General features: G+C 42.0%; 1 long non-coding RNA gene across 2 annotated transcripts in view; it reads left to right on the top strand.

Moving 5' to 3' along the window:
* LOC108637533 overlaps positions 268–24,417 on the top strand; it is a 38,789-nt gene continuing 14,639 nt past the window's right edge. The window contains exon 1 of one of the 2 annotated variants that reach the window (XR_001919160.1): positions 268–374. This is a non-coding gene — a long non-coding RNA (uncharacterized LOC108637533). Of the gene's footprint in view, positions 375–22,465; positions 23,207–24,417 lie in introns of those variants that run through there. The other variant, XR_001919161.1, reaches the window with a different exon arrangement.

Raw genomic sequence — 24,417 nt, 5'->3', positions numbered from 1 at the left:
AGGCACACACGCGCGCGCACCGCCGCTCTCCGTCAGACACACTGGAGGGAAAGGTCAAACTAAAGGCGAGGGAGCTGGGAGGCCGGAGGGAGCCGCCGCTGCGCGCCATGACGGACGCGGCCGAGGCGGCTTTCTCGCCGCCGACGCCGCCGAGCCGCTGCTCCCGCCGCGCCCCCGACCCCCCCTCAGCGCCCCGCGCCCCCTCCCCCGGCGCTCGCGCGTCCCCGCGCCCCCCCTCCCCGCTGCGCTCCGGGCGCGCGTCGGGCCACGGGCGCGCGCCGGCTGGAGCGGGCGCGGGCGGGTGGGAGGCCCCGCGGCCTCCGCGCCAAGACCCCCCGACCCCCTCGGCTGGTCCCTCGGCCGGAGTCCGCCAGGTGAGTGCGGTGGGGGGCGGGCGGCGGGGAGAGCGGGTGTCAGGAGCGGCCCGGGCAGCCGGCGGGCTCAGCCCGCTGCCTGACCCCTTCCGGGGGTGCTGACAGGCGCGCGGTCCCCTGCCTCTGGGGGGCGTCGCGGGGTCGGCGTCTCTCTCACGGGGTTGGGGGGCTGCGGGGGGGACCCCGTTTGGCGTCCCTGCCCTTCGGGGTCGGCCGTGGAGCGCCGGGCGCTCGGGGCCGGGGAAGTGCCGCCGCCGGGCGGGAGTCGGTCGGGCGACCGGGCCGTGGGGACCGGCGGCGGGAGGGCAGGTGGGCCCCTCTCGGGGGGTGAAGTGTGGGAAGGGGGCGAGGGGCCGGGCCAGGTGCGCGCGGGGTGGGGGGGTCCGCAGAGCTCTCAGGAAATGTTTGACCGGCAGTTGGGAGAAACTCCGTCCTGGGGACGAGGCGCCTTGCTTTTTGCCCCCGGGGCAGCGAAAGTGGAGGATCTTTACAGCAAAACTCGGGGGAAGCCTCGCTGGACCGGACTAATGGGAGAGGGGGAGCCCACCCCTGCATAGGGACCGGAGACGAACAGACCTGCCTGTGGGTAGCATTAGGGTATGAGGCGTGGACGTTGCCATGCCAGTGTTGGATGTTTGTTGCTGATGGTTATTTTAGGACTGAATGTTTAAAAAAAAAGTTACTTGGGAGAGAGGGAACTGCTTGAATGGTCAGGAGTTAGGAAATGGGTTAATCTTTCACACCATCACCACCACCCAACTGAATCGATGCCCAGTGGACTTTAAAAATAATAAATACGAAACCCTAAAGCCCTGAAACGAAGTGGTGTTTGTCTGATGAGTTTCAGGTGTCAGGGCTCCGGGTTCTGCGAGAAAAACAGAGAGGCAGGACACCGAAGTACTTGATATGCTCCAGCAGCCGTCTTTTTTTTTTTTTTTTTTTTTTTTTTGGTAATAAGCTTTGGAGCCCATCAAAGTGGAGTTTAGTTATAACTGCCAGGGTTAAGTAATCACATTGACCCCGTGCCACCCACCAATCAGGAGCTTCCCTGAAAGTAACTTGGAAGCGAGCTATCAGTGCAGTCCTCTGCTGATTGCGAATAACCACTGCTTCTGCTCATTTCTTTTTCCCTCTTTAATTTTCCGCTGTTGTAATGCATGCATATTTACCAGACGTTGGAGCGAATCATCATAGTTTAGTTGCTCTCCACACAGTCACTTTTCGAAAGATCAGGTGCTAGCTGTAACAGTTTCTTTCCAGGTTTGAAAGTTGTTTGGAAATTTCCATTAGAGTAATTTTACATGATAAAGATTTATTTGAGTGGAAGTCTAGCTTAAACAGATGATTACCAAGTGGGTAATGTGCTTTAGAGTTTAAAATCTCATCCAAGAAAATTTCTGGTTTGTAAAAGGTGCAGGATTGTGACCGCTAAGGAAATGTCTTTGGTAAAGAATAAGGAACGCCAGGACACCTGGTGAATTTCATGTTAATTGGCAGGCTCCGCATATGTTACACAAACTTTCTCCTTACCTAAGCATTTCTAATACATGGGTGCTGCTTTGGTTGTTTATGGATCTTTGGTTATTCATCATTTTCAAAAAGTTCTATGAAGAGAGAACTCTCACTTTGAAATTGAGTCCTAGTAGCCGTAGCCAGGATACCAAAGGTTTTCAGTACAAGATGTGAGGGAGGATTTTTCAGTGTACCATCTTAATTCTTTCTCTGCAGCTATTTTTGTACCTGGTTCTGTGCTCTGATGCCCCTTTTAGGCTTTACTCCTATGGCAGTTGCTGGCATATGTCTGTATACAATCCTGTAATGGGGTACTTAAATGTTACGACTTAGAACATCATTTCCTGTACTAGATAAATAAATTTTTGTTTGTCTTCCTTCCTTCTCTGTGTCTAAAGGGAGCTGTAGAACTGGGCAAATTAGTACTTAATCAGCATATCCCTGCTTCTGTAAGTCTGGTTGACCTTGGTGCCATCGTGGAGGTCATGCGTTCATGGAGATAAACTTCTTGAATTGTTTCCTCCAGGTGACGAAGGCATATGGGAAAGTGATTTGAGATATGAGTTTCTTGATTTTTCAAAAAAAAAAAATCATTTTAATCCAGCACTTAATTGTGATCATTGCCAAAAATAGTTCATTGACTTGTCTTTGGGAGTCCATATATTTCTATTTCACATTTTAAAGAATCACTTAATTTATTTTTTGACTTTTCTAGTGTTGTATATTCTACTACAGATGAACAGCTGGTTTTTTGGGTGACATTTTTAAAACTTGGGAAAGAGAGAGAGAAGCGCAGTAACGCTGGGAAGAATTTGGCCCTGAAAAGCAGTTGTGCTCAACTTTAAGAAATTTGATATTTACAAGTGTAAGATTACAAAACAAGTAGTGGTTACTTCTGTTACATGAAAATTCTAAATTTTAGAAAAAGGATTCCCTAAAGGAAATCCTTTTAGGAATCCTTTAAGGAATCCTAAAGGGTGCCTTCAAATAATTATCCCTTTTATATGTTATTTACCAAATGTGATTTGATTTTTGAAAAGATAGTTGTCATACAACAATTTAAGAACAGATTTTTGACATAATGTTAAGATTTATCAGTGTGTTCCTTGAATTGTCCCTAAAGTGTTTTGGGGCAAAGTTAATATTTATGGGTTTCCTGAATTCAAAGTTGTGCCACTTATATGCTGCCTATTAAGTAAGGTTTTAACCGAATGGAAAAATTGCCATCTGATTTGTGCTGTACCGTTTACAGAGTACATTGAAACCTAATTAAAATGCCAAAATTTTATGGTCAGGTTTGTCTGGAACCCTACCCAAGGTTGTACAGTTACTAAGGTATCAAAAGCAGCTTGTTGTAAGATACTTTCACTAGGACGGTGGTCCTGCAGCAAAGGCCAACAAGTGGTTATACCCAGACTTCAGCAAAATCCAAATAAATAGATTTGGTCTAAAGTCCACATGCAGTGAAAACCATTACGTGGAATTTTTCTCTAGGTGCAAGTTATTTTTCAGAATTAAAGGTTTGATTTTCCTAAGCTGTAATTCTATTTGGGTCACTTGTGAAAAATCTATTTTGATAAAAGAACAACTGCATACTCTTGGAACTTTCAAGGGAGCTTTTTTTCTCTCTCTCTTTTTGTTAGTGCAGTTGGGTTTTATTTGGAATCCCAGGAGATATTGAATGAAGTCCTTGGGGAGTTTTCATTCCAAAATCATTTGGCTTTGATGACATTTTTTTAAAAAAGGAATGTGAGTTAATATGAGTAGAACTTGCTTATGGGTTAGCTCAGACTTTATGTTGGGATAAAGGGGAAAGGGAGGAACTGGACACAAACTTAATTAAGGATAATTAATCAAATTTGTTTTATGCTGTTCATGCCTGGCTGTGTAAGAGTCTCACCCTTCCTCCGCAGCTTTAGAGAAATCTTATTCCTAGAGAAGGGATTTGAAGGTTAAGAGCTAAGCATTGAGTATATAAGTGTTGTTGGAGTATCTTTTGAGCACTTTAATAGTTTTTTGTCTTGTTCTTGTGCATTAGACAGAAAGCAGGAAACTATTTTCATGCTGAATATAGATTGAGAGCCCAACTTTGGAATAATGGGCACAGTTTTATTGCTCTTAGCATAATTGAATATTATAAAAATTAAGGGAACAGCTTGAATGATGCCATTAATTTTTTAATATAGGCTCTTAGTTCCTCTCCTGAACAAATGAATAAAAATGAAGATTGAAATAGTGATGTTAAAAGAAATGTTTTCAAGTTTTGTTTTGCTTTTTTAATCTCAAAGGACTGTCTCAAGGATTGCTAATTTAGAACATAGGTAAAAATTTCATTACTTGGGTTTATCATAATTGAGGACATGTAATTTAAAAAAATTTTAAGTACATGCAAAAAAATAAGTAGACTACTGCATTTTAAAAATATCTGTGCCGAGATCTATGAGAATAGGGGTAATGATTAGAAATTTTAATTGGGACTTAAGGCTGATTTATGTTATTAATGTCGTTATTTAACCCAATGTCACTTTTAAAATGTCATTTAATTTTTTTTTCTGTAAAATGCAATCGGTCGAACATACTTTACATAAAATTGGGTTCTTAAATATTTGGTAGACTTCTTAAGTATAAAATATTACCTAATATAATAAAGATGTTTAAGTCTATAGGATTTTTTAAAGTTTTTAGACCTTGTAATCTGCAGAAATTTGTAGAAAAATTTTAAAAATAAGAAAGGCTGAGTTCAGATTTTTAGTCATAGATGGTCCCATAAACTGCATTTTACTCATTCTCCTTAAAGGGTTTTACTGTTCAGTGTTTATATTTTGCAGACTCCCGTCACACTGGGTTTTTTTATTTTGATTTTTTGGTTGCACACTACCTGGCATGTGGAATCTCAGTTCCCCAGCCTGGGATTGAACCTGTGCCCCCCGCAGTGACAGCTTGGAGTCCTAATCACAAGGCCACTGGGAAAGCCTCTGGTCACACTGGTTTTTAGTGTTGGATCATCTTATCTTTAGCATCAAAGTTCTTTTGTAAAAACTGTCCTCTATTTTCTTCCAGCTCCTCCATCTGGGAGACTGTTTGAATCTGTTATTGAATGTTGTTTGATCAGAAGTTATTCTAAATAGAAGGGTTTTTTCAGTTTTCACAAACTTGGGAAAAATACAGATTTATCTTAATTTATGAACTTCTTTGTATTAATACAAGGACAATTAAACACTGTATATAATTTAATATTCCTAACTATTAGCATTTGTTCTAAGTTAACTTTATTCGATGTATTGTTGAAATCAACATAGTAGTTGTACAGTCTCTAAAAAATATCTATTTTGTCTGTGGGATAGTTTTCAAAACACTTTCCTAAGTGGGAAAGAGATAGAAATTTTACTCTGAAACTTTCTACTTGAATATATAGTTAAATGTTTGAGATTGGGTGTTGTTTTGATTGTTAGTTACATGTGAGGATTTTTTGTAGCTTTTTGTAGGATTACTTTCAAGTATGTTTTCATTTGTAAAAAGCTATTGTTTTTTAAAAAAAGTTATTTTGTTCTTAATGATTACAAATTCTCCAGCTTTTATATTTGAAAGAAATATGTGAGTAATTTATTAAACTGTTTCCCTAAAATGCATGTGGTAACACTTATTTTACTATAACAAAGAGAGTTATCTTCATCCCAAACAAATTTATAGCAGAATAGTTGGCTATTTTTGCAAATTTAGGGAGTGTTGAGTGTGCCCAGAAATGGTGCATTGAATGCTAGGTTTTGGACTGAGTTTATCATATGGAGAGGGTGTTTATCTTGTAAAGATGTTTATATTTCTGTTTAAGGATTATATCTTACATATGCTTGAAGTGACTGTGCTGTACATGTTGGTCGAATGATTTATGGAAGAATTAGTTGGTATCCTGAACTTCCGTCCCCTCTTCCTCCTTTTACTAATTGTCACTGGTTGGCTTTGAGCCAGGTGCTAGGAGGGAACTTTTAATGCTCGATAGATAGATAGAGGATGGTTGTTGGTTTCTTCCCAGTGTCGTATCCTATAGAGAAAAGTGAGGTTATTCTTTAACTTTCTTTTAATGTGTGTTAAATGTTGTTTTGAACATTTGTTTTTAATCGGTCTATTTATAAAGGGGATGATACTTTAAAAATTCTCGAGACTGTTTAAGTAGTTATGTTCCCCACAGCGGGAAAGGAGAGGGTAGAGAGGATTGTAGGGATTTGATTAAATTGTGTAAAGCGAATATAATTATTTTGATATAAAACATGTTAATCACTATATACCTTTTCTGTAGGATGGTAATCTTGCTTTTTTAATGAGCATATCTCACTGTGAAGAGTCAGGAGTAGTGAATTGCTAGGAGAGGCATATGCATATCATTAGTCAGTTTTACATGTTATTGTTGGGGACATTTTAGACGGCCGTGAGAAAGATAAGCAGTTTCACTGAAGATCATTTTCAGAGCTCTCACTTGGAGCTCCACATTTTAAAAGGTGGGAGAACAGATTCTCAAGTAATGGATGGGGAAGCATTTTCAGATACAAAGTCACTACTAAGAAAACAAGTGTACCGATCTTTAAAAAATTACATTATACCAATTACAATCATATATCCTATATTTTCCAAAACTGTACCAGTTTTGAATATCCTGTGGCCATAAATACACTAGTATTTGTCCACCCATAAGTCCTAACTTTGAGGTTAGAAAGGATAATCACTTACATTATAGTTTACCTCATAAATGAAAAAGCTGATCATTTTTATCTTCCTTTTCCCATATTATAACTTTGCGATTGATTTTTGAAGGCCTTATGTTGTTCAGTTGCTCAGTAGTGTCCTACTCTTTGCGACCCCATGGACTGCAGCGTGCCAGTTTGCTCAAACTCATGTCTGTTGAGTTGGTGACGCCATCCAACCATCTCGTTGTCTGTCATCCCCTTCTCCTGCCTTCAGTCTTTCCCAGCATCAGGGTCTTTTCTAATGAGTCAGCTTTTCGTATCAGGTGTCCATAAGTGTTGGAGCTTCAGCTTCAGCATCAGTCTTTCCAATGAATATTCAGGGTTCATTTACTTTAGGATTGACTGGTTTGATCTCCTTGCTGTCCAAAGGACTCTCAAGAGTCTTCTCCAGCACCACAGTTCGAAGGCATCAATTCTTTTTTGATGTCAACCTTTTTTACTGTCTAGCTCTCACATCCATACATGACTACGGGAAAAACCATAGCTTTGACTATATGTATGATGGTCGGCAAAGTAATGTCTCTGCTTTTTAATTTGCTGTCTAGGTTGGTCGTAGCTTTTCTTCCAAGCGTCTTTTAATTTCATGGCTGTAGTCACCGTCTGCAGTGATTTTGGAGCCCAAGAAAATAAAGTCTGTCACTGTTTCCATTGTTTCTCATCTGTTTGCCATGAGTGATGGTACCAGATGCCATGGATCTTTGTTTTTTGAATGTTGAGTTTTAAGCCAGCTTTTTTTACTCTCCTCTTTCACCCTCATCAAGAGGCTCTTTAGTTCCTTATCACTTGCTGCCATTAGGGTGGTGTCATATGCATATCTGAGGTTATGTAACCTCAGATTCTATGATTGAAAAGAAACTAAGAATGAATCCTGGCACCTGAGACGTGAGATTCACATTGATAAAGAGAGGCATGAAGTAAATAAAACATAGCTGTGTGGCTGTATTAATTCTTCTGAAAAGCAGTGGTTTTAAAGCTATATTCTATAAAGGATTCATTCTAAGCAGATTCATTCCAATTTCAGCCAGCGCAGTTTTATGTTGATCAGTTTTAAATGTGGACGTTTGCGTAAGAGTTCATGAAATCGGGGTGCTATTGTTTAAAATAGAAAGTGTGATAGCTAGCATGTTTGGTCTTATCAGTGTCCTGCTTAAACCCTTGCAATGCTTGAGTCTTTATTATGACTTACACAGCTTATTTATTAGCTCCAGCTTCATCCTTCATCTCTTATCGCTGTTTCCCTTGCTTTCCTTGGAAACCTCGCATTGTAGTCCTACTTAAATTGCTTGATATTCCCTAAGAAGGAAATGCTCTTTTCCATCTCCATGTCTTAACACGTGGAGCCACCCTCATTCTCATCATGCTGAAGAACTCTGTTTCCTTGGAGCTTTGGTCATTGCTCTACAAAAGCACTTGTTTCATTATTTTGTAACTGCGGCTTTCCTTGAGAGCAGAAGCCATCTAATTTATCTTCATATCCATACTGCTTGGTGTTCATTAAGTATTCAAATGTCTGTTGAATAATTGCATTCAGGACTTGAGAAGTAGAAGAATTACTTTAATGCGTACTCATGTGAGTAAAACATCAGAGATCTAGTCTGTGCAAAAGTAATCTTAGTGACATTTTGTCAGGCACAATGCTAAGTATATAAGAAGTAGCCAGATGCACTTATCAAGAAGTATAATAAAGCCAAAAGATACATTAAATGGAAAGTTAGATTAGATTAGGTAGTAGTGATTTAAATGAAGTAATGTATTGGCTTCAATCATCTAATCCTGAAAGCTGGTTGTGGAATCATTTTAATAATAATTCCATACAGTCTTGAAAAAGTTTCTTTCTATGTGACTAATGCTAATAAATTCAAAAAGACCTTCAGATGTCAAAGCTTAACACAGTGTTGTGCGTGTGTGTGCTCAGTCACTAAGTCATGTCTGACTCTTCGTGACCCCATGGACTATAGCCCACCAGGTTCCTCTGTCCATGGAATATCTCAGGAAAGAAACTGGAGTGGGTTGCCATTTCCTTCAGGGGATCTTTCTGGCCCAGGAATCAAACCTGCTTCTCCTCCGTTGGCAGGTGTGTTCTTACCACTACTTGGGCAGCCTCTAACATACTGAAACCTATCCGTAAGAGTGAGCCCTGGAGCTGTCCTGCCTGAATCTCAATCCCTTTCCTAGCTTTGTGATCCTGTGCAAGCTGTCTAATCTGTGGCTCCTTTTTCTTATCTGTAAAATGAGGATTTCAGTCATACTACCTTATATGGCTGTGATGAAGGGTGAACACAAGTTAATGTATGTTGAGCAGTTAGAAGAATGCCCAATACACAGAAAACACTCAACACATATTGGCTGTAATTTCTAGCAGCTTCTTAAGCAGTTTTTTAAATTGTACATTGTTTCCATCATTTAAAGGCAATTTCTTTAATATGTGAGTATCTAATTTAAAATAAAAATAGCACTTTTAGTTAGTTACTGTTCTGTCTCCTTACGGCCTTCCCTTGTGGCTCAGCTGGTAAAGAATCTGCCTGCAGTGCCGGAGACCTGGGTTCGATCGCTGGGTTGAGAAGATCCTCTGGAGAAGGAAAAGGCTACCACTCCAGTATTCTGGCCTAGAGAATTTCGTGGACTGTATAGTCCATGGGCTCACAAAGAGTCAGACAGGACTGAGCGACTTTCACTTTCTCCTTCCTGCCTCATTCTCCCGTTTCCCAGTGGAGTATAGGCTGTTTCTGTCATCTGGTTGACATGAGATACGGAACTGTTCTTCTGGTTTCTGCAGCAGAGCATTTTGTTCCCATGACCTGTGCGGTTCCTGACAGTGCCGACAGGAGAGGAGGGGGAGGAGCAACAACTGTAGGAAATCCAGTGACAGGTTCCTAACCAGCCTTAACCTGTACCAAGTCAGTCCTAAACTTTCATCCTTCTTGGTAGAGGATAGGTATGCAACTTTTTCCTTTACACTTTCCCTAACTTTTTTGTCTTGGAAGAATAGATTTTTAAAATATCTGACTTTATATATGCATACTGGTGTTAGTTGCTCAGTTGTGTCTGACTCTTTGCAACACCCTCGGCTGTAGCCTGCCAGGTTCCTCTGTCCATGGAATTCTCCAGGCAGGAATATTGGAGTGGATAGCCATTCCCTTCTCCAAGGTATCTCCTGACCTAGGGATCAAACCCAGGTCTCTTGCATAGCAAGCAGACTCACTTACCATCTGAGCCACCAGGGAAGCCTGTGGACACAGTCCATGGGGGCGCAAAGAGTAGAATACCACTGGGCAGCTAACGCATATATCCCAGAAAGGCACATACAGATTTAATAAGTCAGTGAACCTGTTTTTTAAGCTCAGTGTTCACACATGTACCTGTAGTGAGGACAGGAAGTGGGATGTTAGTAACTTGTGTCAGTACCCTGAAAATCCTGTGTGCCTTGAAATCCTGTCCAATGTGCCCTTTTATGATGCAAAGAACACTTCCAAGGAAAGAGAAATCTGTTTGCAAGATACTCGGTAAAGAGTGCTTATTCACGTCTCACTGTAACAAGAACATAATATCCAGTGTATCCTTACAGCCTAGTGTGACTGCCTCTCTTGTGTAACAATTAAAATATAATGAAAAGCTCATTAGTTTTTTTTTAATATTTCATTAAAAAAAGAAATTTAACCAGTAATTTTGAGCTGACTGTGAGTAATTTGAAGGTGAGGGGCCAAGATATAAAGATAAGTTGAGCACTTATCTTTACTACTTATGACCTATTAGAGAGACCAGAGTACTTGGGAGTTGGAAGCTGGGAATGAGATTGGACAAGTGCTGGGTTTTGAACAGATTAAGGAAACAAAATAAGACATTAACGAGGGACCATTTTTAGATGCCAGTGGCATCCTGTGTGATTGTTCACCTTGGGAAGTCTGAATCCTTATACAAGTCAGTCAGTAACACTAGTAGTGTCTTGTAATTTGAACACTAGTTTTACATTAGCAAATTTTTGCTCAAGGGCCTTTGTAGGAACTGTCAAATCCTTTGCACCTTCATGCAATTGGTGAGTTAGGTCATACAAGAAAAACCCACTTCTAAAACAAATACAGTTTTTGACTAAACATATTTCTTCTGTACAGACCTAGATGCTGTGTCCATGTTTAAATGTTATCTAGCCTTGAAATTTCATTTCCTTCAACAGCATGCCTTTCTGTATTTGTCAGGCCAAAGAACTTCTTGTTTTACTTCTTACCTCAGTTTTTGTTCTTTGTTGTTAGTAGTATTGATAGTATTATTTAATCAGGAAGGAGAAATACTGTTTGGACATTTTCAAATGCCTCAAAACTGTTAGGTTACCTAGAGGAATGAGTAAGATTTGTACGACTTCCACCCCATTGGATCACCTCAAGAACATCTCTGTGCTGTCATCCACCCTTCCTTGTTTTAGGTTTCTGAGTGTTAGAAATAACTTCTTATTGAACTTGATTTATTTCCCCTCTTAAGTTTCACTTACTTGTCTTTGCCTGTCTAGGGCACTATATACATGAAACTTAACTCTTCTTACACACAGTAACTCTTAAAATGATTGAAAGTGACTGTTAAATCCTGCTTGAGTCTTTTTGCCACAAAGGGGGGAAAAAAAGCCCTAATTCTCAAACCATATGCACATGACATGGTTTATAAGACCTTTCTCCGTGCACATTGCTAAACTCATGACAAAGTCTGTTTGTCAGTAACCTCTCAAAATACAGTGGCCAAAACTGACTGACGGCCTCAGATGTGGACTGCCCGTTGCTGAAGACAATGAAGCTATTATCTGGATGCTGTGCTTCTGTTAAAACAGCCTGAAATTTATATCACATTTTTTGGCGGCAGCATTATCCTTTGATCATATTTAGCTTATGGTCATCTAAAACGTCGTCTCTTTTTCATGTGGACTGCTTGAAGTCTGGCTTTCTCAGTTTTTACTTGCAAGTTGATGCTTTGAAAATAAATGCAGGATATGATGTATTACATTGCCCTGAAAGTTTAAGTGAATTTTTTTAAATCAAATTTTATCTCATTTTGACTATCCAGAGATACAGCATTTGTATAAAAGAGCACAATTTTCATGGTGCTCTCTCATATATTTTTATTTAATCTTTACAGCAACCATCCCAGAATCAGAAAAGTGGCTTCCTGCTAAGTCAGTTATTGGTAGGTGTGGTACTTGGTCACAGGGGTTTTGGTTCCAGATCCCCCGTTCATCTTAACCACTGTTCACTTAGTGAGCATTTAGCGCGTCCTCTGCCATGTGGAGAAGGAAATGGCCACCCACTCTCTCTAGTACTTTTGCCTGGAGAATCCCATGGACTGAGGAGCCTGGTGGGCTACAGTCCACGGGGTCGCAAAGAGTGGGACACTCCTGAGCGACGTCACTCACTCACGCACTGCCATGTGGCCGGCTCCGCGCGGGGCTGGTGCGTTAGTGAGCGAGACCGAGGACGGCGTCCGCCCTGTGGTGTATGAGGCTTGCTGTGTAAATAGTGCTGCCAGTTCCTGAGCACCTTCTCCTTCAGAGGGCGCTGTGGTGGACTGCGTGATCGTTCACGGGGTGTGTTGCCTCTCTCCTAGGGTCCTCTGTACCAGAGGATTGTATTTCCCACTCTGTTGACATCAGGTTTGGACACTTGGCTTTCCTAGACTGATACCGTGTTAGAGGAAGTGGCATGTCCCATGTTTGAGCAGATGTTTTAGATTCTGTTTTGCGGTTCTGCCAATGGCTCTCTTCCTTCTGTCATGGAACCAGCCTCCCTTAGCTGGGGCTGGTCCCAGAATGACGGAGCTTCAGACAGAATTCCTGAATGATGGAGCAGAGCTGAAGCTGATTCATGGTTGACATCTAATGTAAGTGAGAAATGAACCCTTGTGTTGGAGGCACCATGATTTTGGAGCTGTTTGTTAGCATAGCATCATGTATCCCGAGCAGACGGTGATACTGACATTCAAGGCGCTGTTTGATGATAAATAAGACTTAAGCCTTGTTCTCAAGGAATGTGCAGTCTTGGCGGGTGCAGTAAATTCCTATCAGTTACTGTAGATGAGGAAGAGGAGAGTATGTGTATGGAAAGGTCTTTGAAGCTGAGGATCTTTCCTGACTCTGTTTCATCTCTAGGCTGAATCAGTCAATATGTTTTAAATTCAGAGTCTAAGGTGCAGCTACTCACAGTCACAACTTCTATCCAGAATTTGATAAGCATGCTTTCTGTGTCTTGGTTCAAATCACCTTTTTAAAAACAAATGTTCAAGAGGATGGGCTTTGACAGAATAGTCATTAGAAACTTCCTTCCTAAGTCTTATTAGTTAGCATTCACTAGGTAACCTAAGAACCTGCCTAGTTGAACTATTTCCCCAATGTATCCATGAAAGTATCATGAGATCCTCGGTCCTGTTGGAATTTTATTTGTCAGCATTCAGATTTTCCATTGCCGCTGCCGCGTGTACCTGGTTTTGCATGGGTTTTCATTTAGAAACGAAGCCCAGGCTGGGATTCTGTGAGGAATTTCCTTACCTGAGAAGCTGAGGGATGCATGGCCAGGGTTCACGGGAGCTCTTGAAACCTTTGAAAAAATTACGCAGAAAATTTTCTGTAAATATACCTTGTTCTGAGCTGTAGTTTTCATTAGAGTATCAAAGAGAATTAATGATTCCCCTTAGAAGGTTGCAGCCACTGTTGTGGCGTGAGAGGAGAAGTGGATGGAGGATTGAGAAGGCGTGAGTGTGTAAGGGACGGGGGCCAGAACCCAGGAGAAGGGCCGAGAAGGGAAAGGGAGCAGGGCTGAGGACCGCGAACACACACAGTGTTTCAGAAGCCAGTTCCTCATTAGTCAGGTTGTTACAGATCTGTTCTAGGATTTTGCAAGGATTCTACTTCCATTCTCACGGCACTTATTTGTGATTCCTTGGAAATTACCCAATTTTCAGATACATATAATGTTTTTTGGTATAATTTTTCTCAGTCTATAAAAATTTAAAGCAGTTCCTTCTTCTGTTCCCATCTCCTTCCTATCTTTGGCTTTGATTTTTTTCTTTCATTCTTTTTTACCCCCTCCTCCCCTTAATCCTTATTTACCCTTCTCAGAGTAAAGATCAGTCTTATTTAAGAAGGCTGACTCAAGATAGAAACTGTTCCTTAGGTTATCTGTTGATAATTGACCCCAAGTCAGGAGATAGCCTTTGTTATTCTTTCTTGTTGGGAAGGCTTCCCCCACCTCACCCCACCTCAGGATCTTAGTTCCCCAGCCAGGGATCAAACCCTGGGCCACAGGACTGAAAGCACAGACTCCTCTAACAACTGGACTACCAGGAAATTCCTGAGGAAGGCATTGTTAAGTTTAAAATTTTTTAACACTTATTACAAATATCTTAAAAAAAAGTATTGAGATATTGTTATACAGTTAACTGCACATATCAAAAGTGTATAATTTGATAAGCTTTGACTTAGTTTATACCCATAAAACCATACCTGTAGTCAAGATACTGAGCGTATTTGTCACCCCTCAGTTTTTTTAGTCCCTCTTGGTAACCTCCCCCCACTTTATTACCCAGGCAACTACTGTTTATTTTCTTTTTCTTTAGTTTAGTCAGCATGTCCTACAGGATGCACTCTTTTTTTAAATTTAACTTCTTTCACTCAACATGATTATTTTGAGATGTATCCATTTTGTAGTGTGCATTAATAGTTTATTCCTTTTTTAGCTAAGAAATATTCTATTGGATGGATACATACTATAATCTGTGTATCTGTTCACGTCTTGATGAGGGGGGTGGGGGTTCTAGTTTTTGGCTTTTACGAGTAAAGCTGCTGTGAACATCCATGGACATACCTTTATATGAAGATATGCCCTCATTTCTCTTGGCTAAATTCTTAGGAGTGAAGTGGCTGAATAATATGGTGGGGAGACAGGGAAGAAGAGGTTGAGAAAGCAAGAGAGGTTTATTGTAAGAAATTGGCTCACAGGATTGTGGAGGCTGGCAAGTCCAAAATCCATGGGATGGGCCAGCAGGCTGCAGCTGGCAGGGAAGTTGCTGTTGCAGTCCTGAGTCCAGCATCTATAGGACCGGCCCAGAGTCAGGGAGTTCAGGCAAGATTTCTGTCCCTGTCTTGACACAGAATCCCTTCTTGCCCAGGAAGCCTCAGCGTTTTGCTTTGAAGGCCTTCAACTGATTAGATGTGGCCCACCCACGTTGTGGAAGGCAATCTTCTTTACATAACATCAGCTAATTGTACATGGTAATCACATCTGTGGAATACTTTCACAGCAACCCCTAAACTAGTGTTTGACCAAACACCTGGGCACGAAGCCTAGCCAGGCTGACACAAAATTTAACCACTACAGTCCCTAAATATTTCATGTTTTTAATGCTGTTATGCATTTTTATTCATATTTTTAAAAATTCAGTTTCCAATTGTTGCTAGCTCACTAGCATGCTGTTGGTGTTTTCTTCTTTGTTTTTTTAAAATTTATTTTTTGGCCGTGCCACACAACCTGTGGGATCTTCATTCCTCAACCAGGAATTGAACCTGAGCCTCTGCAGTGAAAGCACAGAGAACTGGACTGCCTGGGAGTTCCCTGTTGTTTCTTTTAACTGGCCTCCTTTATACTACTCTTAAACAGATAAGTGTCAGTTTTTTCATTCTAGTTTAGGATTACCTTCCATCTTTTTAGACATAAAAATAGAAATTATTTTAGACGCTTCATAATGTCATTACTTCTCACTTCTCTTATTTATTGGAATCATCTGACAGGAATGGCAAGTTCATTTTAATAATCTTGTCTTACCTTATTTGAGTCATCCTTTTTATTTTTCTTTAATCATAGGATTATAACAATTCTTAAATATTTTAAAGATTTAAAATGTAGGTGGATTTAGAGTCTAGAACCTAGAAATTTTCAGAGCAGAGGCACTGATACCCAGAAAGGAAACAGAAAATTTGGGAGAGAAGATTCAGGCTCATATTTTAGTCATCACCTTTATGCCATTCGCTTTGTGATTCACTTTTTGAGCCTCAGGTCCTCATCTGTAAAATGAAATAATAACATCGATTTCCATGGAGCCATTGTGAAGTTAAGTGAGCAGTTTTGTGTGAAGAGGCTGGAATCGTGCTTTCAAACATAATAGCTCCCATTACTATTAGCATTTTATTCAGCAAATGTTTGATACTTCTATTTACATTTTTTAGAATGAATTTTGCAAGAAGTTTGTCAGATTCTCCACCAAAAGCTTGCAGACACTGTTCCATGCTCTAGAACTGTAGGAGTTAAAAGGATGAGCAGGGTTCCTGTTCTCATGAAGGTTCAACCCGTCAGGCTCTGACAGGACAGGTAGACAATAAACAAGTAAAGCAACGAGCAGAGGACAGCATCTCAAGTCGGGAGAAGAACTGTGAAGAGCCGCGGGGGAGATGCAGTGACGTGGGTGGGGGCAGCCCCGTCAAAGTGGGCGGGCTGGGGAGACCTCTCTGCGGAGATGACGGAGATGACGTTGAAGCCAAGACCCCACCTGAGGAGGGTGTGAAGGAACCAGGCATGTGAAGGACGGTGTAACAACTGGTATGGCAGAGAAAGTGCAGAGCCTCTGCAGGGGGAGGAAGAGAGAGGAGCCCCAAAAGCTGGTGCAGAGGAGTGGGGGAATCAGAGAGGGGATGCGCGTTCCACGCCAAGCACGGGGGAGGCCTTGGACGGGTTCTCGGAAGGGAAGTGACCTGATCGGGGCGTTGTTGCCGTGGGCCTGTGGGGACAGGAGCCCAGCCCTGAGGCACCAGCTCACTGCATATTTCAGTGTGACTTGGATTTCCAGTTGCCTCAGAAACATTAAACTACATATTTTCCCCGATATAAAGATACCAGCCAGACCCTGTCAAAGCCAAGTGTGTATTGTCTAAAGCAAATTCTGTTCTATATCTTCTCAATTTTACTAAGATTTATTATATACTTGCATGTATTTTCAAAAAGTGTTTTGGGGATTTTTTTTCCCTTTCAAGCTCATGTGGCAATTGACTGGCATCGTAGTCAAGGCTCAACATTGGGGTCAGATATCAGCAGAATTATTGACCACATGGAAGCATTTGGCAAATATTAATATCAACAGATCTTTATTACTAGAATATGATTCCCGCATAGAATCATGGAACCAGTGAACTTAAGAATTTGTTGGTCTCGATTCCTTCCTTTTATAGAAGAGACAGCTTGCATCCAAAGAGGTTAAATGGTTCGCATTACATAAACATAAAAAAAATAAGCCTGGTTTATGTTTTACTCCCCTGATCTAAGGTGAGAGATTCTTGAGACAAAATATGGAGCCAGTAAAGACGCAGACATTAATTCTCTTAGTGTTTGCTGCTGCCTTCTCTGTTGCTCGTTTATTTTATACCTGTGCTATTTTACACTTATCCCTGGACTAAGGATGTTGGAATGAATCAGACAGCCATTCCGTAGTGGGGAAATAGGGAAACAGGCAAGTAAACAAGCAGTTGCCATGCATGTCACATGTCACAGTAAAGCCAAGCTTAGCCCATGGGAGCGTAGCCTGTTACGATGGCCGCGTCTGTGAAGTGTGGCCCCAGATTCAGACTCTGTTCACCTACAGAGCTGGAAGTGCTTCAGCCCACCTTTTAATACAGTGAGCATTATATTGCCTTAGCTGTTTGACCTTTCTTCTGGTTTCTTGCCTCCCGTCCATAGCCCTGGGCTAAATGTAGTGAGTTCCGAGGTCAGGCTGTGTCTGACCAGTCCATATCTGACCAGTAAGACTTGTCTTGATACAGCCCTGCTCTGCCCCTGCCACTTGCTCAATATGGACCCACAGCCAGTGGTAAGTGACAGCTTGTCTTATTTTAAATAGAAACCCATTTAGAGACTAATTTAAGAATAGTTGAACTTGATGTAGTTCCTCTCTCAAGTGATGCAGATTTTGTTCTTTATTTTTGAAAAATTCTTAAACAGAAACAATGACTTTCTTTTTTTTGGTTTACTCTGGCTCATTTGCCTTTTTGCTGTGTTTTATGTGGGGAGAGTGGCCATTCCTAAGAAAACTAGCACATGAAGTTCATTGTCATCTTACACTGTGCTCTCTGTCTTAAAATAAGGCTCCAGAAATGCATTCAGAGAACAGGTAGAGAAAGCAGCGCTTCTCTGATTGTGAAGAAACAGTAGTTTCCTGTTAAGCCTTTCTCATTCAAGAGCTTATAATTTTCTGTAAAAGCTAAACATTATCCCTTGGGCGGGTATGTTTTATTCTTGGCTCTGATTCTGTGTTAGAAAGTTTGATTTAAAAGGGAAGATATTAGCTTTTTGTCTCCCACACAAAGAATGTTCTTATTTGTCTTTATTTTTGGTAAGATTCAGTTTCATTCTCCTGAACCAGGACTTCCTTGGCAGTCTAGCGGTTGAGACTCTGTGCTTCCACTGCAGCAGGGCACAGGTTTGATCCTTAGTCAGGGAACTAGGATCCCATATGCTACACAGCGTGGACAAAAAAACTGAAAACAAAAAAATACCCCGAGCTTGCCTTAGTGTGAAGAGTAGTGTCAATATCTTTTATCTGCAAAAAAGTATCTTTGCCATCCTATGTGTGTATTTGTGTGTGTCTGTGTGTGTATAAAATCAAAACCTGCAAATACGGTATATGTTGTTGAGGGTATTAATGAATTCCTGATGACTATATTGTATTTAGTGTTAGATGACAGCCATTTTTGATAGTCCAGTGTGGTAGGTGATACAGCATTCTCCATATGGGGATAAAATGATCCATCTCTATTATCCATCTCCTCGATTATCCTCCTAGTCCCCTAGATGGGAACTAGAATTTTAGATGTGTGCACTGAGAAAATGCGACTCAAGTTGGGTAGCTCATATGGTAAAAAAGCTGCCTGCAGTGAAGGAGACCCAAGTTCTATCCCTTACTTGGTAAGATCCCCTGGAGAAGGAAATGGCAGCCCCCTCCAGTATTCTTGCCTGGAAAATCCCATGGACAGAGGAGCCTGATGGGCTATAGTCCATGGGGTCACAAGAGTCAGATGTGACTTAGTGATTAAACCACAATAGCAGCCTAAAAAACAATAAAACCAAATTGTGTATGAATAGTAGTTTGTCCTCCTCTATCTTGTGTACATTGAGAAACGGAGCTATAGGGGTATTTTTAATGACTGGAAGAAGCTGTTTGTAGTGAATGATTTTAGCTTGTACAGAAAAAAAGTCCCCAGGTATACTAACACTAACGCTGTCAGCTCCGAAGGTCTCTGCAGTGATCACTCCTCCTGCTCGGCGACAGCAACCACACGTAGCTCGGGGAGAACCGCCTCTGGAGCCGGGCTTCAGGGTCCAGAGCCCGGTCCCCGAGCTCCTGTGTTGCTCTGGGCAGACTACTTTCTGCCTCACACTCCTTCTTTCCAAAAAGGGGATAATACTAGTACTTCCCTCACAGGGTGCTAGGAGAATTAAAGGAGGTAATATATGTGAGGCACTTAGAGCACGAGGTAAGTATCAACTATTATTGATGCTTTTCTGCCATACATTCTAAGTGTCCAGTTTTCATAGAGAGTTTGGCGTTTGAACTGGGCTGAAAGAATAAATAAGGTTTCCAAAAATGAAATGTAAAGAATTTAAAATGGGGAAAGCTGTGGGTGGGGGGGAGGAAGAATGCTAAGAGGAGGTAAAAAGTCTTTTCCCCTCCTTTTTGTCTCCCATTTATTGCTTACTAATTTTACACCTGCCGCAGAGCTCAGCATTGATGAATGTTACGTAATCTTATTCAGCCCTCATGAAAACCCTTGCCAGATAGGTGTTTTTAAATCTCATTTTACAGATGGGAGAGTAGCCATAGAAAAGTCAAGTCACCAGGTTAAATACCTGGCCTAGTTCTGACTATAAAGCTCAGGCTCTTAATTATTATCCAGTTCTTCCTTCCTAAGAGCAGGCTATTAGAAGACGACTCCAGAAAATATTTATAAAACGATGAGTGCTCTGTGGTTGGAGCACAGAGTGGTGCTGTCAGGGGCGCACGTGATCCCTTTGTCCCAGCGAGAGACTGGAGACCGTGTGTGCGATCGTCGCAGAAGATGGACGAGAAGCTCGCGTGCCCGCGCGTGCTGCCTGCGTCGCCGTGCCCGTCATTCCAGCAGCGTGGAGATGTGTGTTTGCTCCCAGCTGAGAATGGCAGCATTGGGTTGTTGAGGTCTTTATTATTTTTCTCATGAGAAATTGCACACGTTTCCCCCGCGACATCCCGATTGACCCCTTGGACTCGAGTGCTCTTCACTTCCTTTTGTTGCCTCAGATTGACGGCTGTTTGAACACCCTTTTCAGTTCCCTACCTACATCTGCTTCCCAGCCTGGAGCACTTTTTGGTTTCATGCCCCCCGTGAGGTCTGTTGGGAATACAGTGAGGACGATGGTAATTCCGTTACTGTTACTCCTTCCGTCCCCTGACTGTACTTTGTCACACTGTCTTTTGAACCTTTAATGGAATCTGTCATTTCATCCTCAGACATTCCTCTCAAATAGCTCACTGGCCTTGATTTGAATTTTAAGTTGTTCTGTCCCCACGTACTACTTCCTTCCATTAATTAGCTGATGGCTGTTTTTTTCCCTCTTTAGTGTTCATGCCTTTTTTTTTTTTTTAATTGTCTAAAACTCCTCTTTCCAGAAGACACAGCCAACAACTCAGGACTAGGCTTTATAAAACTAGAATCAGACTAAAATGAACTAGAATCCTGGTAGCTAGTATCTTTCCCTAGAATTTATATCTTTTTCTCCGCTTTTAAGGGATCGAAAAAAAAGAGAGAACATTTTCTGAAAACAGATACCAGAGATTCAGCCGAAAATTTCAAAAGAAAAATTTCAAAAGAAAATCCTGAAAACATTCAGGATTTATCAGTGAACCATTAACGTCTGTTACATAGCCTCCAAGAAACCATGAAGGTTTTTACTTACAAGTCAATCTCATGTCTATACCTTTTACTTATTTCTTTTCATCATCATGAAACAGGCCTTCATGACTTGTCTGGACTGTGGCAGCAGTCTTAACAGCCGGTTCCCTATCCTTCCCACTTCCCCAGGTCGTCATCCATGTCAGCAGCATTCTGATGGTTCTTAAACAGTGATCTAATCTCTTGCCTTAAAAGTCTCCTTTGGCCCCTCCTTGCCTGCGTTTGTGTTTAAATCCCTAACATGCCTCATGCAGCCTTGTAGCCTGCTTCAGAGGGGTGCTCCATGGAAACAGGTATTTTATTCACCGTTCCCCCCGCACCTAGATCAGTGCCTGAAACAGCCCCTTATGCCCTGAGTTCACTAGGCCAGGGCTTCCCCAAAACAGGTCCTAGGTTTGCCTCTCACAGGTCACAGGTTTGTTGAGAGGTGCTGGTCGGTGCCCTCCACCTTTGGGATGGCCAGGTGGAGCCTGGCTCAGCCAGGACTCAACTGAGTAATGGGAATCTCAAGTCTGCACAGCGGCGGTGACCTGCCGAGCACGGGCGAGGAGGTACTCTGCCACCTGCACAGCTATGATAGCCGCCCGCTGCAGAGCATCCAGCTGTGGGTGAGGGGCCCGGGGCTGCTGGCGGGTTTATGATCCAGGGGCCTGAGCAGCTCAGCCAGAGGTGCTGCTACTCAGAAGCAGGGGTGGGCTCACAGGAGGCCAGTCAGGGGCGTCTCCTCTGTCTTCACTCCCACAGGATATGTTTCAGTGCTTCTGTGGATGCTGTTCCCATTTAGTAGCATTCAGGTTAGCCACGGGCTGACCAATCCACTGGCCGTGAAAAATATAATTAAAATCAGGCTTATCTTTTATACCTTTAGGAAGTCTTTTCCTAACCTAAACGTGAAAACTAAGAGTATTGTTTATAGTATTATTGTCCTTATGATGGCTGATGGATGGGCCCAGTTAGCCCTGTTCGGTGTGAAATAGGCCACTGTTGTTGGTGCTCTTTTGTTTTTATTTTTTGCCCAGGCCAGTGAATGTCACATCAAAGAGAATTCTGTAGAACCCTGTCGTGTTCCCACAGACCATGATCCTCATGGCTGTCCTGTCTTTCAGATGCATACTCGGGAGGAAGGTTTGCAAGAAAATGTAGATGCAAACCTGAAACTGCTGTCAACATCTGTACAGTGCTTTATTATTTAAGATATGCTTTTATGCTCACATAATTTTGTTTAAACTTCACAACCATTCTGTGAGAGTTTTTTTTTTTTTAAATTTCACATTATAGGATTTTCTAGTTTTGCAGATTGAAAAACTTGTTCTGAGTAAAGTAACTTAAAGTCACACAGCCAGTATATCAGTAGAAGTGCAAAGATTTGACTGAGCAGGTGTGACTGTAGGGACACAATGTAAGCAGACTTTATGGAAGATAATGACTGGGAGAGTCACTCATACCTCTTGTTCTTAGAAGAGGACTCTTCTCAAGTAGAGCTTTAAGTAGATATCTTATTAGAAAAGGGAAAACTGAAAACAGTATTTAAAACTCGGTAGATATACATGGATCATCTCCGAAGACTGAAACAGCTCTGACACTGAGACATTCACAGTGAGATGCATGACACCCACTTGGGTTTCACATGTGGAGATATGTCTGATATATGTGTGTGTGGATACATATTCTGTGTCGCTAAGGCTCACAGTTAGGGTCTTAGATCTTATTTGCTGAAATCTCCTTTTGCTTGTATGTCGAGGCCCAAGTTGGCAATTGTCCTTCCAGGTGTGGATTTTGAAAATAAAAGTCGACTTGTTGAAATGTGACCTGCCTCATCATGATGCATTCATATCCAGGATTATGGGAAATTTTCAGTGTTGTAGTTTGGCTGATGGTATCCATGAGCCATGGAAAGCACTCTCAGACTAAGCAAGTTAGCAGTTTTGGGTGCAGTTCATGGTGTTTATCTAAGTCTGTAAAATAGAGTTCGAAGCCTCTTGCATCCTGTTGGCTGAAGAGACTCTGCACGAGCGCTGTGGAACCACAGACCTGCTCAGCTTATCCTGATTCAAGTGGTCTGAACGCTTGGGGTCAGCGCCGTGTGTCACTGGTGACTGATTTTTGCCCCCGTTTATGACCTGGGACCTTCAGTGGATGGTATTTTGAGAATCTAAAAAGATCCTTTAAAATCGTGAGACTCTAAGAAGCTGGCTGCCATCAGTTCACTGTCAGTGGTCAGAGAATTTTATTTTAAAAAATACAGGGAATTCCCTGGCAGTCCAGTGGTTAGGAATTTGAGCGCCCACTGCAGGAGGTAGGGGTTTGATCTTTGGCCAGGGAACTAAGATCCTATATGCCATGTGGTGCAGCCAGAAAATTTTGAAAACTTTTTAAAAATTAAAAAAATACAAACTTGTGACTGCCCTAGGGTTTAGTACAGTGTTTGACCGTTTTGTCCAGAACGCTGCCCTGCCCTCCCTCCCCCAGGTGGTTTCTCGTCTGTTTTGTTTGCCTGTGCTTCAGGACGTGTGGAATCTCGGTCCCCTGACCAGGGAGCCAGCGTGCACCGCCTGCATTGGATGCGCAGAGTCTTAACCACCGGACCTCCAGGTCCCTCCCGTCCAGGTTTAAAGCATTCCTGGGCAAGCTTTTCTTTTCGAGTAAGTACATAACAAATCAGTGGTTCAATGTAGATATATGGCACCCCTCTCATGGAAAGCTCTCTTTGTTCACAACAGTAATGGAGAAAATGCGTAATTACCCTGAAATGGTAAACTAAATTAGCCATTAACACTTCCTGGGATTTCAATGTAACCTCCTTTCTCCACCCAAAAGGCAACATGAGTTCAGTCCATAATATCACTGATCCATTCCCCCCCCCCCTTTTTTTTTCCATTTTTTACGTGAATAGTTTTTTGGGCTTTGATCTGTAATGGCGATTAAGGTAACAGATTAGTCCTTGCCTGCCCGGGACTGTCTGGGTATTAAAACTGATAGTCCCTTTCAGTCCCAGACAAGCCCTAACACAGGGCTGTGTTGTCAGTGGGCTTTGGCCATGTTATTGGAACTATGGTACCACCTAGATCCGTGGTTAGGAGAATTTAGTGGGCCTCAGAACAACTTGGAAGGCTTGTAAACACTGATTTCTGCATCTGATTCCCCCTAATTCCTGATCTAGTGGGTTTGGGTAGAAGCCTGAGAACTACTTTTCTTACAGTGTCGTGGGTAGTACTGATGCTGCTGGTTTGGGGTTGAGCCGTGTATATACCTTGTGAGTATATGATGATGTTTTATTAAGCTTTGTGGAGAAAGGAACTGGTTCTCTGCCTTGCAAGCCTAAGCGCTGACTACCCCAAAGGGTGTTTGTGTGTCTGAGCAGTGATCATGCAGTGCAAAAAACAACCCATCCTGTTGGAAGTGACAGAAATGGGGGAAAAGTTAAAAAAAAAAAAATCAAACCAGGTCATTTTTACACAAACATGTATCAGTATATACACACATATATATATTTTATAGTAAGTTTTCTAGGTAAACTTTCATTTGATAATCAGTTTGAATCTCGTAAAGTATCTGACATGGGTAGTTGCTTCCAGAGAACACGTAATTCATTATTATAGCAGAACCGATGTAAGCTGAGTGGAGTAGCGATGATGATACCCACCCTGCCTGCCGCTCGGAGCTCACCATGAACACCCACAGGGGAGGTGTGAGCACACCATGCAGACGTCAGATGTCATGGTGACGATTTCCATGCTTTTCAGCACTCTCCTCTTCATCGTCTCACTGGTTGTCTGGTGTTCAGTTTGCCAGGCTGGTCTGTCCTCAGATGTGGTCACCTTGTAGATGGTTCCTTGAGAGTGGCTCACAGTCA

The sequence above is a fragment of the Capra hircus genome, chromosome 14 (assembly GCF_001704415.2).
Source record: "Capra hircus breed San Clemente chromosome 14, ASM170441v1, whole genome shotgun sequence".
Taxonomy (NCBI): domain Eukaryota; kingdom Metazoa; phylum Chordata; class Mammalia; order Artiodactyla; family Bovidae; genus Capra; species Capra hircus.
The sequence above is the reverse complement of the archived record's forward strand: the minus strand, read 5'-3'. Positions and strand labels throughout refer to the sequence as shown.